At 42.4% G+C, this 15,737-nt stretch overlaps 1 long non-coding RNA gene across 1 annotated transcript; it reads left to right on the top strand.

The window, feature by feature from the left end:
• The first annotated feature begins 4,560 nt into the window (after positions 1–4,560).
• Positions 4,561–5,504, top strand: LOC118374385 (uncharacterized). Its single transcript, XR_004823600.2, has 3 exons — positions 4,561–4,914; positions 5,016–5,053; positions 5,214–5,504. It is a non-coding gene; the product is annotated as an uncharacterized LOC118374385 (long non-coding RNA).
• The last annotated feature ends 10,233 nt before the right edge of the window (positions 5,505–15,737 follow it).

A 15,737-nucleotide genomic window follows, 5' to 3' on the forward strand; every position in this document is an offset into this window, starting at 1 on the left:
CTAATAATGTGAGAGCTTGGGACTATAAGGTTCTATTTGCAAAAAGATAACTCTGAGGTAATTGGCTTTAAAGTGTCAGACCCTTGTTGGTTTGAATGGTGTCAGCAATTTTTACATTTTATTATTTCAAATTTAACAACATTAATTGGGGTATTTAAAGTACTATATAGCTAGAGAACATTGAACAGAACAAGGCTATGTCAATAACTCAATTAACCTTATAGTCCCAAGGTCTCGAATGGTCTAGAGAAACAAAAGTAGGGAGGTTGGCCCGACAGGATGGTTGAGGGTAATCTGCGACAGTCTAGCAATCCAGAGGTTGCATGTTGTAGTCTTGTCAGGGACAACTGTAGTGTTTTAGAAAACCTGCTACTTAAATTCACTTAACCTTTGTCGTTGGTTCCCCTAAACACCAACGTAAATTCTTCCCATAATTCTGTTTCGTTGTTACTGTGCAACAAGCAAACTGGACTCTAATAAAGGCGTACTATACGTCCTCCATTCATAATGTAACATATCATGCTAAATGGAGTCACAGATTTAAATACAGAATAATACGAATTGCCCTCAGACCACGTTGCCTTTCCAGACATATAGGAGGTTAGACCCCCACACTATAGAACCAAAGCCCACAGCTCGCAATCCACTGCCCGTAGGCCCCAACGGTTACCACTCTGGCAGAAATTGCACTCAGTGGACAAAACATTTTGGTTGGAAAATGATGGGCTATTGATTGTATCATGGGTTGGTTGGATTACAGTTGATTATATTACATGATAGATTACGTGTGTCATAGATTGTTTGTGGGTATGTGTGCTCTGTCATTACAGACCACTGCTCTCCATGCCGATACGCCTGTTCCAGTTGGATGGCATTGAACTTAGAGGTCACTACACAAAGGTCGTTAGCTGGAGCACACACTCCCGGAGGTTATGGAAGTGGTGTGTTTGTGTGTGTGTGCAGATGTGGTCCGCAGCCCGTCGCTGGGCTTGGGTATTCCTCCACTGCCTCATTAGGACTGATTTACACCGCAGCAAGGTGAGTAGGTAGGCAGGAACCCCCCCCACCCCCCCACCACCACCACTCACACCTCCCTGCCTTTCTCCTTTATTCTCTCTGTCCCTTTCTCTCTCTCTCATTCTCCTCCCGTGCACAGACAATGGGCCCCTGGAGAATACCGGCTTGTGCTGAATTATTCAAATCAGCAGTGGCAGAAAGCCGGAGAGCGAAGGATAGAGGCAAGGAGAAAGAGGAGGGAGAGAGGGAAGGGAGAGGGAGGGAAGAGCAAGCAAGCAAAGGAAAGTCAGAAAGTGCAAGCAGAGAGAGAGAGAGAGAGAGAGAGAGAGAGAGAGAGCAGGCATTGGTGGTTTCTCTCTGCATGCAAATAGCATCCTGCTTTCTTTTCACCTTCCCTGATGTTACTTTCTCTCCTTCTTCCTCCCTCTCTTTCTCTCCTTCTTCCTCCCTCTCTTTCTCTCCTTCTTCCTCCCTCTCTTTCTCTCTCTGTGAGTCACCGCCTGCCCTTCACCACTTCATTAATACACATCTGTACCCCAGCTCTCTCCACCACTGTATGCCATACTCCCTGAGCTAGCAGTGAGGAGTCAGGAAGAGGGAGAGGAGAAAGGGGGTGGTGGGTGCTCGACGGCTGCACGTGGTTGGCAGGAGGAGAATGCGCCGGTAATTAGCCAGCACCAGTACAGACAAAAACCCAAGTAGAAGAAGAAACAAAAAAAATCTGTGCTATGAAAACAAGGCTCCTGCCAGGCTATGTTCTCTAGAGGGCAGACCTGGACATGATGGTGTGTTGCAGTGTGCTGTGGTGTGCAGGCCGGGAACAAAGGAAGGAGAGGAGTGCTAGAGATGAGACTATCGGTTGAGGAGTGGGCCTATCATGCCAAATAGTGTCCACTGCCAAAAAGTCCCCCCGCCGCCCCTGCGTCACAATGGGATTTCATGTGTTCTAGCTTCTGTTAGTAGGGCTGTTGCTAGAATTTACAAAATTCTGACCAGATTACGAAATGAACCAAAAGCATCCGTTGCTATGCTGGTTGCTTGGCTCTATTTTACCTTGTAGCGGTTGTGAAGGAAGGAGGATGTGGTTGTTCTAGTTCTATTTCACCGAATAAACTCTCGCTCGGTCTGCCTCAGAATTGCTCTCCAAGGACAGTGTTTTTGACAATGCCAACTACCTGCTGCTTCAGAGGACCGAAAAGACTGGAAAGAGAACACTCTTTCTTTACCATATAGTTGTTTTTATATAAGTAAATGTTGTTATATATGAAGAAATCATTTAAGCTGATTTTAGATTGACATTGCTACTGTACTTATTTACCTCAGCCTGCCTAGTCAGCTTGCCAGCTACAGTTTTATTTAGCTAACGTTAGCTAGCTAGCTAGCTACTGTAACTGTTATTGTAGCTTTCTGTTTGTATGTAGCTTGCACTTCAATGGCATCCCTCTGGGAGATTTTCTTTTATCTTTCCATCCAGGCGAAGCACTATGAGGTGGGAAGAGAGTGGAAGACAGACAGAGCGAGAGATGCAGAGAGAGAAAAACATTAGTGTAAATGTACTTATACTTATTTCAACAACTCTTTTCTCCCAAATTGTTATGCATGTCCGTCACACAACCCAACCCAGCCACACAGGAGGGTGATTTTTTTTTACTAAGAAGGAGAAGGAGGCCATTTCTGAGTGAAGTGCATGATTGCAAAAAGCAACCTTTGCTCCCTGCTTTTTTTTTTTACCCCTTTTTCTCCCCAAATTCATGGTATCCAATTGGTAGTTACAGTCTTGTCTCATCACTGCAACTCCCGTACGGACTCGGGAGAGGCGAAAGTTGAGAGCTGTGCATCCTATGAAACACAACCCAACCAAGCCGCAATGCTTTTTGACACAATGCCCACTTAACCTGGAAGCCAGACACACTATTGCGTCAGAGAAAACACCATACTACTGGCAACCATGTCAGCGTGCACTGCGCCAGGCCCACCACAGGAGTCACTAGTGCACAGTGGGACAAGGACATCCCTACCGGCCAAATCCTCTCCTAACCTGGACAACGCTGGGCCAATTGTGTACTGCCCCATGGGTCTCCCGGTCACTGCCGCCTGCGGAAGAAACCTGGACTCGAACCCAGAGTGGCACAGCTAGCACTGAGATGCAGTGCCTTAGACCACCGCGCCACTCAGGAGGCCCAACCTACGCTTCTTCTGACGGGGAATTGTCAAAGAGGTGAACAGCTGGGCAAGTCAAGAACCTTTTCTTTATCAATCTCATTCTATTTTATCTGAAATTATTATGATCTCAATAAATGTCATATCAGAGAGCACACAATGTTTCAAGTTGTCACTTTTTGCTTGTCTAGCCTGCCAGAAGTTTGAGAGGGTGAAGACTGGCGCTGGAGTTGAAGCCCATCAAAGGTCTTTCACCGTGGCACAGGATCGGTAAATGTCCCAATAAAATGTTTGCCCTGATAAGTTGTTTTGTAATGGTTGCTTTATTTGACCATAGCAGAGTTCAATATTATAGTGTATAGTGCGTATGAAAATATGCATACTGTATGACACAGATACGGGTAAGAATAAAGTCATCTTCTCTCTAAAACTTTAAATGTTTGGGGTGGACTTCATCGGACCCTTCATGAAATCCAGGAATGGCAACAGCTGGTGTCTGACGGCGACCAATCACTTTACCAAGTGGGTGGAGGCAATACCCATTAAGGTCAGTAAAGGAAGAGTGTGTGCTTAAATCTAAAGTCCCTTCTGTAACCCATAAAAAGGGAGCTTGGAACCAAACATAGATTTTCATTTTGTATAATATCCACCAAGGACGAGACTGGTGAGGCCACCTTCAAGGTGATGGTAGACATCTTCAACACACACGATTCTCCTGAGATCATCTTGAGTGACCAAGGTCATGAATGCTGGAACAAGGTACGGATGTTATGGGTTATATTCTGTCACCAATGGTCTGTTTTATTTATTTTTTACAATTTGTTTTTGTTTTCCCATGGTACATAATCAGACATATTTCAATATCTTACATTATCAATAGATACTGCTCTCCTACCCCCTCCTCCAGGTTTGGTGAATGTACCAACCAGACCCTCAAGACTGCCATGGGCTAGTCCCTTAATTGGTACCAGGAAGGGTGGGAGACAACCTGAAGGTAATTTTCTTTGCACCCAACAGCAGCATCCAGGCCTCCACATAGTACGGACGGGAACCACAGTTGTTGACTGAGATAAACAATGCAATTGTATATACAATTATTGCATATATAGTAGTCTTTCAAATGTGTGATTGACTTAGTGTCATTGTTTGTCTATTGCTATTTTTGTATAATCACTGATCACTGAAACCTCACTTGATGTGGTGGAAGTCGTCAAACCAGATCAGAATTCCTTTGAGGACCACCTTCAAGCACGGACTGAGAAGGATGGGGAGGTTTTTCACCAGGTAAAAATGTCCGCTGTTCATTTCTTTTCTGACCCTCCAATAGATATTTGAAATTTGAAATATAATTGCATTTGTTCCTTTTGTCAATCCAGATGAGACTGAACATGGACAAGGCACAGGAAAACTGAAGGAGATCTACCGGAGCAGAATCAAGAAGGGGACCAAGTGCTACGAGATCCTGGCAAATTACTTGGTTTGGAAGAAGGACAAAAGGAAGGCGAGACCTGGGAAACCTTGCTGCTCTTTCGCTCCCAGCTGGGGTCACCATCTGTTAGTGAATATAAAACATCTCAGATAATAACTATTTGTAGTTTCCCTAATTCTGATAGTTTACTCTTTGTCTTCCTTGGGTTACATCGGTGGAAGCCAACAATTTTCTACAGTTGGAGCAGTTGGACGGTGGACCACAAAAAGCACTGACGTCCCTCACTTCAGTGAAGCCCGATAGACAAAGTATGTTAAGCTTTGGTTGACATTTGAGAAAGCAAGAAATGGTAGTTATGCTGAGCTTTTAAAAATGTACCTCTTCAATTTACCTCTCCACATGACTTTAGGACCATCGACTGTCCAAGCCCAAGAGGTATCCCTTGAGGTAGGCTATACCTTCCGAAAGTGTTGAAAATACATATCTCCCATTTATAACACTGCACTAATCCATCAAGTTTTCTCACAGTAAAATGTAATCTGTGTGTTTGGCTGTTACCGTCTCTGTCTCCCAACCTGTTCCCTTTAACTCGGCTCCTGTTCTCCAGGACCTAGGGGTTCTGCCCAACACCCAGACATGGAACCACCTGATGTCCTCCATTACTAACCACCCTCCAACTTTTCATGACATCATCTATAGCTACTGTTGTTGTCATGTTGTTATCCGCTAATAACGTTTTTTGCTCTATAATACTGGGCACATAATATGTAAGATACACAGATGAACCAAAAACACGAGCACTGCAAACACTCAGAACAAAGAGAGCAGCAGTGCCTGAACTTTGCAGTCTCCCTCTTCAATCTATGATTGCCATGTGAGTGTACAAAAAATCTGTGAAAATAAATTAATAACAAACTGTACCAAAAATGATAAAAATGTATTTAAATATTGCCAGGTTGGTTTTCACAGCTGTTTCACAAGGTGTTCATTATTGTAAGGTATCCTTTGATGGTATTTATTTGCTCCACATTATTCATTGTTGTATCCTAGGACCTACAATAGATACATATATATTCAACCACAAGGGTGTACTAATGAGCTATGTGAGATATATATTTTTTAAATCATAGTAGAGGGCTACTGAAATGATATTATTTCAGTGTAGATAAGGGAAAGGCAGGTTAAAATTAAAACAGGACAGCCAGACGTGCCAGTGTATGAATCAAACTTATTTGCATATGAATGGAGTGGAAATGAGCTGACTTCGTGATCTGTAAGGTAAGTAACTTTAATGTGTCAAGCAGATCTTTGCCATTTCCAAAACGTAGCAATGCTTAAGACATGGATTTCATGTTGTAATGTTAACAAGGTACCCAAAAGTAGTTCAAATGAATATTTTCATTTTATTACCTAAACAACTTGTTGCGGAAATCAGCCTAGTTTGCATAGCGATGATGAAATAATAAAGGTTCATTGAGTTCAAATGCTACATCAACATTTGAAATGTAAGGAGACCTCTGGAATCCAAAACAAATAGATGATGAAGCCTGAGATCAGCTAATGATGTCTCCCGAGTAGATCAGAGAAGGTTACCGTGTGATCGTCCACTGTGGTTTGATATGAAACAGGTAATTGATCTACTGGCAGAGTGAAGGTTCATGAACTTAAGTCTAATGGAGAGACTCCCTCCTGTCCCAACTAATTAACTCTCCCCCTCTTGAGTTTTATTGCCCCGGTTTGAATAAGGACGGAGAACATTTGTGTGTGTGTGTGTGTGGGTGTTTGTGCATTTCAGTTTGTGTACTGTATATGTGTGTGTGCATGTGTGTATGTATATATGTCTGCATGTATGTGTGTGTGTGCTGAGCCAAGATTTGATGTGTGAGCCCAGTGCTAGCCTCATTAGTGAGAGGGCTTGGTTCATTAATTGATGTGAGTGAGGAATTTGGGTCCAGGCCAGGACTCTTAATTCCACATCAGGAATGATCCACCATCAACACAGCCTTTTGATTGTTTTTACTGTTTCCTGTAAAACCAGAGAGCATCTCATTCTCCATGTAGTAAAAGACAAAAGGACAGCTCAGTGTGAGGCTCTCTGCATTGGGTACTATTCCTGATGGATAAATGTCAGTGCTGGTCAGTGAAGCCATTTTCTCATTCTGTTCCTCCCCCACCTGAGTAGGGTGGAATAACCTCAGTACAATCTCATCCATTGGGGTTACACACACACACACACACACACACACACACACACACACACACACACACACACACACACACACACACACACACACACACACACACACACACACACACACACACACACACACACACACACACACACACACACACACACACACACACACACACACACACACACACACACAGAGCAGAGACTATTGATAACAAGCTGCTCTTGTGAATCAAGCAGAACCCACACGGGAATTGTTTTTCATAAAATTGATGTAAAGCCTTAAAAGGTATTCCAGAGATGGCTGTACATCAGTGTGGGCTCCTCAGAGGAGGACCATCCTCCTCAGTGAATTTCATAAAAATAAAAATAGTGAAACATTAGAAAGGTTATTCTTTTTAGATAAAACTATACTAAATATTTTCACGTCACCAAATAATTGAATAAAATACATTGTTTTGCAGTAGCCTCAACAGCACTCTGTAAGGTAGTCATGGTGTAGCCAGAGGACAGCTCAGCCTGGTCTCATAGACTAGATGTAAATGTAAATCCGGGAAACCAAATTAGTATGATATGTTATGTTTGGTATGGTTACATAAGACAGATGGTTACTTAAGGCAAAACCTAAAATATGGTGGTTTTTCGGGGTAGATGGGTGGGAGTAACCCTGACGCCTAACCCTAACCTTAACTCTGACCCCTAACCCTAACCTATAACCCCTAGCCTAGCTAACGTAATACCAGCTAGCTAACGTTTGCCACCTAGCTAGAATTCATAACATTATACGTTTTTCAAATTCGTGACATTTGCCCTTTTCGCAAATACGTAACATTTATTATGAATTGTAATTTGTAACATATCATATGAAATGGGTGATTGAAATCCACAAATGAATACATACCATACAAAAACATAACATATCATATCATACAGAATAATATGAAATGCTCTAAGACCAGGTTGTACAGCTAGCTTCCGTCCTCCTCTGGGTACATTAACTTCAATACAAAACCTTGGAGGCTCATGAGTCTCATGCCCTTCCATAGACTTACACAGTAATTATGAGAAAAATAATTACACAACAAGCTAAATTATCTTGCTGTTTTTATTATGGTTGCGATGAAAGTGAACTGTGTTTGTGTGTGATCAGGGATGTATTCATTCCTCCCAAAAATACGACCATGCTCATAAAAAATATAAATAAAGTAACTTTTGATTTGGTCCACCATCTGGGGCCAAGTGAAAGTGCTGGTTAAGTGTGTATATGTATGTTTTTTGGAGAGGAGAATAATTATTTAAGTGAAAGTGCTGGTTAAGTGTATATGTGTATGTTTTTTGGTGAGGAGGAGGATTATTTAAGATACTGTTTGAAGAGGTAGGGATTCAGATCTTTTCAGAAGATGGGCAGGGATTCTGCTGTCCTAGCTACAGGGCGAAGCTGATTCCACTATTGGGTATCCAAGACAGAGAAGAGCTTGGACTGGGCTGAGCAGGAGCTTCCCTCCCATAGGGGTTGGAGGGCCAAAGGACCAGAGGTGGCAGGACGGAGTGCTCAGGTTGGGGTGTAGGGTTTGAGCATAGCCTGAAGGTAGGGGTGAGGCAGTTCCTCTTGCTGTTCCGTAGGTAAGCACCATGGTCTTGTAGTGGATGCATGCTTCAACTGGAAGCCAGTGGAGTGTGCAGAGACTTGGGGAGGTTGAAAATCAGTGCTTGTTTTCTCACATAACCTGAAATTGAGCGAACAGTGTAGAATTTTTGCAACAAGAAAATGACAGAGCGATTTCCACTAGAAAACACAGCCACAAAGTCAGAACAACTTTCTCAGTTTGACAACAGATGCTGCTCCGGTAAGAGAAATCAATTGAATATCAGTGAATATCACAGCCAATCACAACACTGGCGGGTAAGTAATATTGTGAAACACTATCATTTCACTATTAGCGAAGTAACAATGCAAAAATGTAAATACTTTTTTTTAAATAATGTTTTTGGCCAATTTGTTATATTTCACATGTACCCTAAAAAATGTATCTAAGAATATATTTTAAATGTATTTTTTCCATATGGGAAGACAGAATGACAATGAGACAGTTCAGGCCAGGGGAAGGGGAAAAGAGGAGGAATGTATTGATGTGTGTAGTATGTTCGAACTCCAGACAAAACACACTACAACGGTCCAACCACTCCACTGCACTCCACTTAAAACAGTCCTACCACACTGTATCACTGATGCATTGTGGTCTACTATGGCTGCATGGGCTGAGGATCGATCCAGTCGCTGTGCCTGAGAGAGGCAGGCCAGTCCAGCCAGGCAGAGCCCCGGGAGAGCCTGGACACAGGCTGACTTTGTTTGACACCCTCCACTCTCCATGCTCCCAGCAGCACAGCAGCCAGCCTGCCCAGCTTTCTCAGTATCCCCAGGCTCTGTCTGGAGTGTCAGCCCAACTGGGCCTACCGGGAGCTAGGTTTGGCAGTGCCGACCACGGGGCTCAGATGGACTGCTGATGGGTCCTTCTGCCCAGCAGCCCCACGAGGCCAGGGCAGGCAGAGACAGGTGTGTTTACGTTCCGCCTGTTGCCCCTCCAGGGGCCAGGCAAGTTTCCCATTGCATGGGTTTTGGGAGGAGGCAGAGAGAGACAAAGAGAGAAGAAGAGGGAAGGAGAAAGAGATAGCGTTATTGTTAGGTATTGAAATGCAAAGATGTTGGCTGTGTCCGAATACCCATACTTGCGTTGTAAATAGTGGGCATTTTAGGTATGCAAAAATATAAAGTTATGTAGTATGTGAAATGTTGAAAATCTAGTATGCTTTAAATACCAGTATATGCTACTAATTTTGGCTTTTAGGCATCTAGTAGAATTTGCTACACACTTTTGACGAAGAGAATCGTCTTTCCACACGCAAGTGTTTCGGACAAGAGCTGATAATCAGCTGATTATGAGATATGAGGAGTCGCTGTACCCAAATTAACAAATGGCGGGAATCAACGCAATTGCACATTAGATGATGCAATCTCAGGATGGGTGAGCCCAGTATGTTGATATTTGTTGTTTACTGCATTTTACTAAACTGCATTTTATTAATACGTCCAAAACAGCATGTAGTACGAATAAGTAGTTAGTAGACAGATTTCGGACAATGCCATGGCTTCCTTACACACACAGACGAGGGCTCTATTCAATCTGTAAAGCTGAAGCATTTTTAAAGGTAATTTCCGATTGAGCCGACATATGCAGCGTTTATAATGAATGCAGTCTCTGCTAAAGCGGAAACATTGTCTTTAAATTTCAATCACATTGTAAAGCTGAACTTCCGCGATGCGGAATGAGTAGAGCCCAAAGTAAGCTACAGTCTATACCCAGACACAGTGCAGGTAAGCACTGGGGAACAAGTGTGGGAGTGGCACACTGCACACAAGACTACACTTCAATAACACTACACTTCAATAAAACTCAGCACACTCCCAGATCACTGACTAAAGCAAGTGGCAAAAAAAACACACATCCTGAAAATCTATTTTTTTACATGCTCCCAGAGCAGTAAGAGTAATTTAAATGACACTCATAGTCAAAACTCTTTGAGAACATTATTACCCAATGTTACAAGAATAGTACCTAATGTTACAGGAATACTGGACTAGTACCTAATGTTACAGGAATAGTATCCAATGTTACAGGAATAGTTCCCAATGTTACAGGAATACTGGACTAGTACCTAATGTTACAGGAATAGTATCCAATGTTACAGGAATAGTTCCCAATGTTACAGGAATACTGGACTAGTACCTAATGTTACAAGAATAGTACCTAATGTTACAGGAATAGTTCCCAATGTTACAGGAATACTGGACTAGTACCTAATGTTACAGGAATAGTATCCAATGTTACAGGAATAGTTCCCAATGTTACAGGAATACTGGACTAGTACCTAATGTTACAAGAATAGTACCTAATGTTACAGGAATAGTATCCAATGTTACAGGAATAGTACCCAATGTTACAGGAATACTGGACTAGTACCTAATGTTACAGGAATAGTATCCAATGTTACAGGAATAGTTCCCAATGTTACAGGAATACTGGACTAGTACCTAATGTTACAAGAATAGTACCTAATGTTACAGGAATAGTATCCAATGTTACAGGAATAGTACCCAATGTTACAGGAATACTGGACTAGTACCTAATGTTACAGGAATAGTATCCAATGTTACAAGAATAGTACCTAATGTTACAGGAATACTGGACTAGTACGTAATGTTACAGGAATAGTATCCAATGTTACAGGAATAGTTCCCAATGTTACAGGAATACTGGACTAGTACCTAATGTTACAAGAATAGTACCTAATGTTACAGGAATAGTTCCCAATGTTACAGGAATACTGGACTAGTACCTAATGTTACAGGAATAGTATCCAATGTTACAGGAATAGTTCCCAATGTTACAGGAATACTGGACTAGTACCTAATGTTACAAGAATAGTACCTAATGTTACAGGAATAGTATCCAATGTTACAGGAATAGTACCCAATGTTACAGGAATACTGGACTAGTACCTAATGTTACAGGAATAGTATCCAATGTTACAGGAATAGTTCCCAATGTTACAGGAATACTGGACTAGTACCTAATGTTACAAGAATAGTACCTAATGTTACAGGAATAGTATCCAATGTTACAGGAATAGTACCCAATGTTACAGGAATACTGGACTAGTACCTAATGTTACAGGAATAGTATCCAATGTTACAGGAATAGTTCCCAATGTTACAGGAATACTGGACTAGTACCTAATGTTACAAGAATAGTACCTAATGTTACAGGAATAGTATCCAATGTTACAGGAATAGTTCCCAATGTTACAGGAATACTGGACTAGTACCTAATGTTACAAGAATAGTACCTAATGTTACAGGAATAGTATCCAATGTTACAGGAATAGTACCCAATGTTACAGAAATACTGGACTAGTACCTAATGTTACAGGAATAGTACCCAATGTTACAGAAATACTGGACTAGTACCTAATGTTACAGGAATACTGGACTAGTACCTAATGTTACAAGAATAGTATCCAATGTTACAGGAATAGTTCCCAATGTTACAGAAATACTGGACTAGTACCTAATGTTACAGGAATAGTACCCAATGTGACAGGAATAGTACCCAATGTGACAGGAATAGTACCCAATGTTACAGGACTAGTTCCCAATTTTACAGGAATACTGGATTAGTACCCAATGTTATAGGAATAGTACCCAATGTTACAGGAATAGTACCCAATGTTACAGGAATACTGGATTAGTACCCAATGTTATAGGAATAGTACCCAATGTTACAGGAATAGTACCCAATGTTACAGGAATACTGGATTAGTACCCAATGTTATAGGAATAGTACCCAATGTTACAGGAATAGTACCCAATGTTACAGGAATAGTACCCAATGTTACAGGAATAGTACCCAATGTTACAGGAATAGTACCCAATGTTACAGGAATACTGGACTAGTACCTAATGTTACAGGAATAGTACCTAATGTTACAGGAATAGTACCCAATGTTACAGGAATACTGGACTAGTACCTAATGTTACAGGAATAGTACCCAATGTGACAGGAATTGTACCTAATGTTACAGGAATAGTACCAAATGCTACAGGAATAGTACCAAATGTTACAGGAATAGTACCTAATGTTACAGGAATACTGGACTAGTACCTAATGTTACAGGAATAGTACCTAATGTTACAGGAATAGTACCCAATGTTACAGGAATACTGGACTAGTACCTAATGTTACAGGAATAGTACCCAATGTGACAGGAATTGTACCTAATGTTACAGGAATAGTACCAAATGCTACAGGAATAGTACCAAATGTTACAGGAATAGTACCTAATGTTACAGGAATACTGGACTAGTACCTAATGTTACAGGAATAGTACCTAATGTTACAGGAATAGTACCCAATGTTACAGGAATACTGGACTAGTACCTAATGTTACAGGAATAGTACCCAATGTGACAGGAATTGTACCTAATGTTACAGGAATAGTACCAAATGCTACAGGAATAGTACCAAATGTTACAGGAATAGTACCTAATGTTACAGGAATAGTATCCAATGTTGCAGGACTAGTACACAATGTTAGATGAATAGTACTCAGTATTACAGGAATAGTACCCAACGTTGCAGGTTTATTACCCAATCTTACAGGAATAGTACCTAATGTTTAAGGAAAATTACCCAATGTTCTTGGAACGTCCTCTATATGCTGGGTTGTGAGCCAGGAGTTTGGTTGTTTGGCTCGGCGGACTGCAGGGCTCGGGGTAATCAGAGTTTGGGGAGTTTAATCAGACCAATTAAGTCCTAATTACAATGTAAACACATTTTGCTGCCAAAACCAGGGGCCCCCAGAGTGAGTTCTCTGCACCAGGGCAGGCAATGCAGCTCAGCGTCCAGCCTCCCGCTGCAGAACAACATGGCCTATACACACACACAGCCATATGACACAGCACAACCACCCAGACCTACTCTGTACAGTGACAGGACCACACTCAGTCACTTAGCTAGAAACACTGACTTGCTGGACTGTACATGCACTCACTCATATACATACAGCACTGACATGCATACCCGGACGATTACCTCTCAAGTCTAAATATGTGAAGGACATCTATTGTAGCCCATTGGTGAAGGGACAAATACAGTATAAGGGAATGTAATAGAGATCCAGACAGGATAGTGTCAGCAGCCTCCTCTCCCCAGCCCCTGGTGCTGTGAGATGGGAGAGATAGTGTGTCTGAGTCCTCTGGAGAGGGAGCAGAGAGGTGATGAGATGTCACTGTGCTGTCAGCTCCCTGGATCGTCGGTTACACAGGGGCGGAATGGGAAAAGCTGTGCTATGTCTCAGGTCAAAGTGTCACTACGATCTGTTGTTCCTTCAGAGGAAGAATAAAGACATCCACCTCGTTCCTTTTCTATTGCTCCCTCTGACCTCCCCTCTCTGTCTCTGACCTCCCATCTCTCTCTCTCTCTCTCTCTCTCTCTCTCTCTCTCTCTCTCTCTCTCTCTCTCTCTCTCTCTCTCTCTCTCTCTCTCTCTCTCTCTCTCTCTCTCTCTCTCTCTCTCTCTCTCTCTCTCACACACACACAGTTAATCCTAAATGATGGTCCCATGATTCTCTTTAGCAGTGAGTGATCTGTTCCACCATCATTGTTGTCTGTAATGTATCCCATGACTCCTCTTGGCAGCCAGCTCTTCTCTGACACTCTCTCATTGGGGTGTGGCCTGGCAGGTTCAGCCCCTCATGGACCTGGCCCTTCATCCTGGGCCTTGGCTGCCCTCTCGAGCTCAGTCAGCCCACCGCCAGTGCCACATAACCAGCCTAATTGTCATGCCACTTCCCATTACCCATGTCATCCCTCACTCCACGCTCCCTTGCACATGTGCTAGTGCCCAGCCAGCTGCTCCCCAGGTGGGGGTAGGTGGGGGCAGGTGATGACAGGGCAAGGTGTTGCCGTCCACAGTCCCCAAAGAATCTCAGAATGATATGATCACTACGTCTATCTGTAATGGGAGGCATACATAGGAATGTTCCTCTATTGTTTTGCTGTATGTGAAGGTGCTATACTGTGAGGTGACTGACGACCAGTGTTAGGACAAAACCGGTGAGAGACCTTTAAGGAAAGATAAGATTTAACCAACTTAATATTTTCAATAAAAATCTTTTAATGGTAGTTTATATGCACAGCATGCCTATAGCGTTCAGTCTCTCAATGGAAGCAGTATCTCTGAAACTAAAGCTGAGTAAATTAAGAATACATTTGAACAGCTTGATAAGGGACAGCTTTGGTTCTGTCTCATTTCTTTGGTAAATGTAATCTTCAGCCCACACAGATTCCACTCTTCTGGCTCTCTCTTCCTCCCCTCGCTGTGGCTGTATGTATTTCTAGATTTTTCCATTCACAAAGTACTGTAGCTTGACAACACCCACACCGCCAACTGTACAAAGCTAAAACTATATTCAGTAAATGGGCCAGGGAGCGGCAACCATGGTTGACTGGTCGTGTAGTTGAAACTGAGACGTTGTCCAGGGGTGAGCGAGGGAGGGGCTAGAGGTCTGGGAGAATGAGAGCCTTTCACAGCCGCCATGACCTCACTTCCTGTTAGAGCGGCTCTGAGACGTTACCTCATGTCTTGCTGTAGGTTTACATACAGGTGGGGCCAGGGAGGAACAATATGTTTTTGGTCTACATTGGAAGTTCCACCATCAGAGCATTGCGTGAACATCAAGAGAAGAATATCATATTCAGTTCTGGTTCATTTCCATTTGCAATTAGCCATTCCTATTTCTATGGAATTACATTATAATCAATCAGCTGGACCCCCCTCCTCCCAACACACAAACACACTTCACTCACACTGAAACACAAAGTGTTTCACACTGCTCCCAGGCAGCCATTGAAAACAAGAATTTGTTCTCAATCCACCTGGCGTGTCAGATTTCAAAAAAGCTTTTCAGTGAAAGCATTCCAATCGTTTATTTAAGGACATCTCTCTCAGTAGACAAAACATTACAAACAGCTAGCAGCCAAGTAGATAGGTCACAAAAGTCAGAAAAGTCAAAGGAATAAAATGAAACGCTTACCTTTGATGATCTTGGGATGTTTGCAATGCAATATACATCCATTGAAAGATGAAAAGAGGGGATTGAATAGACGAATGTGACAGAGAGAAAATACAGTAAGAGAAGCAAAGATGAAGCCCAACAAGCTCAACATGCTAAATCATCCATGGATTGGTGTGTGCGTGTGTTTGGTTTTACTATCCTTGTGGGGACCAGAAGTCCTCACAAGGATAGTAAAAACAAGGAACATTTGGACAAGTGGGGACATTTCGCCGGTCCTGTCACGCCCTGATCTGTTTCACCTGTCCT

The sequence above is a fragment of the Oncorhynchus keta genome, chromosome 25, assembly GCF_023373465.1.
Source record: "Oncorhynchus keta strain PuntledgeMale-10-30-2019 chromosome 25, Oket_V2, whole genome shotgun sequence".
Lineage (NCBI taxonomy): Eukaryota > Metazoa > Chordata > Actinopteri > Salmoniformes > Salmonidae > Oncorhynchus > Oncorhynchus keta.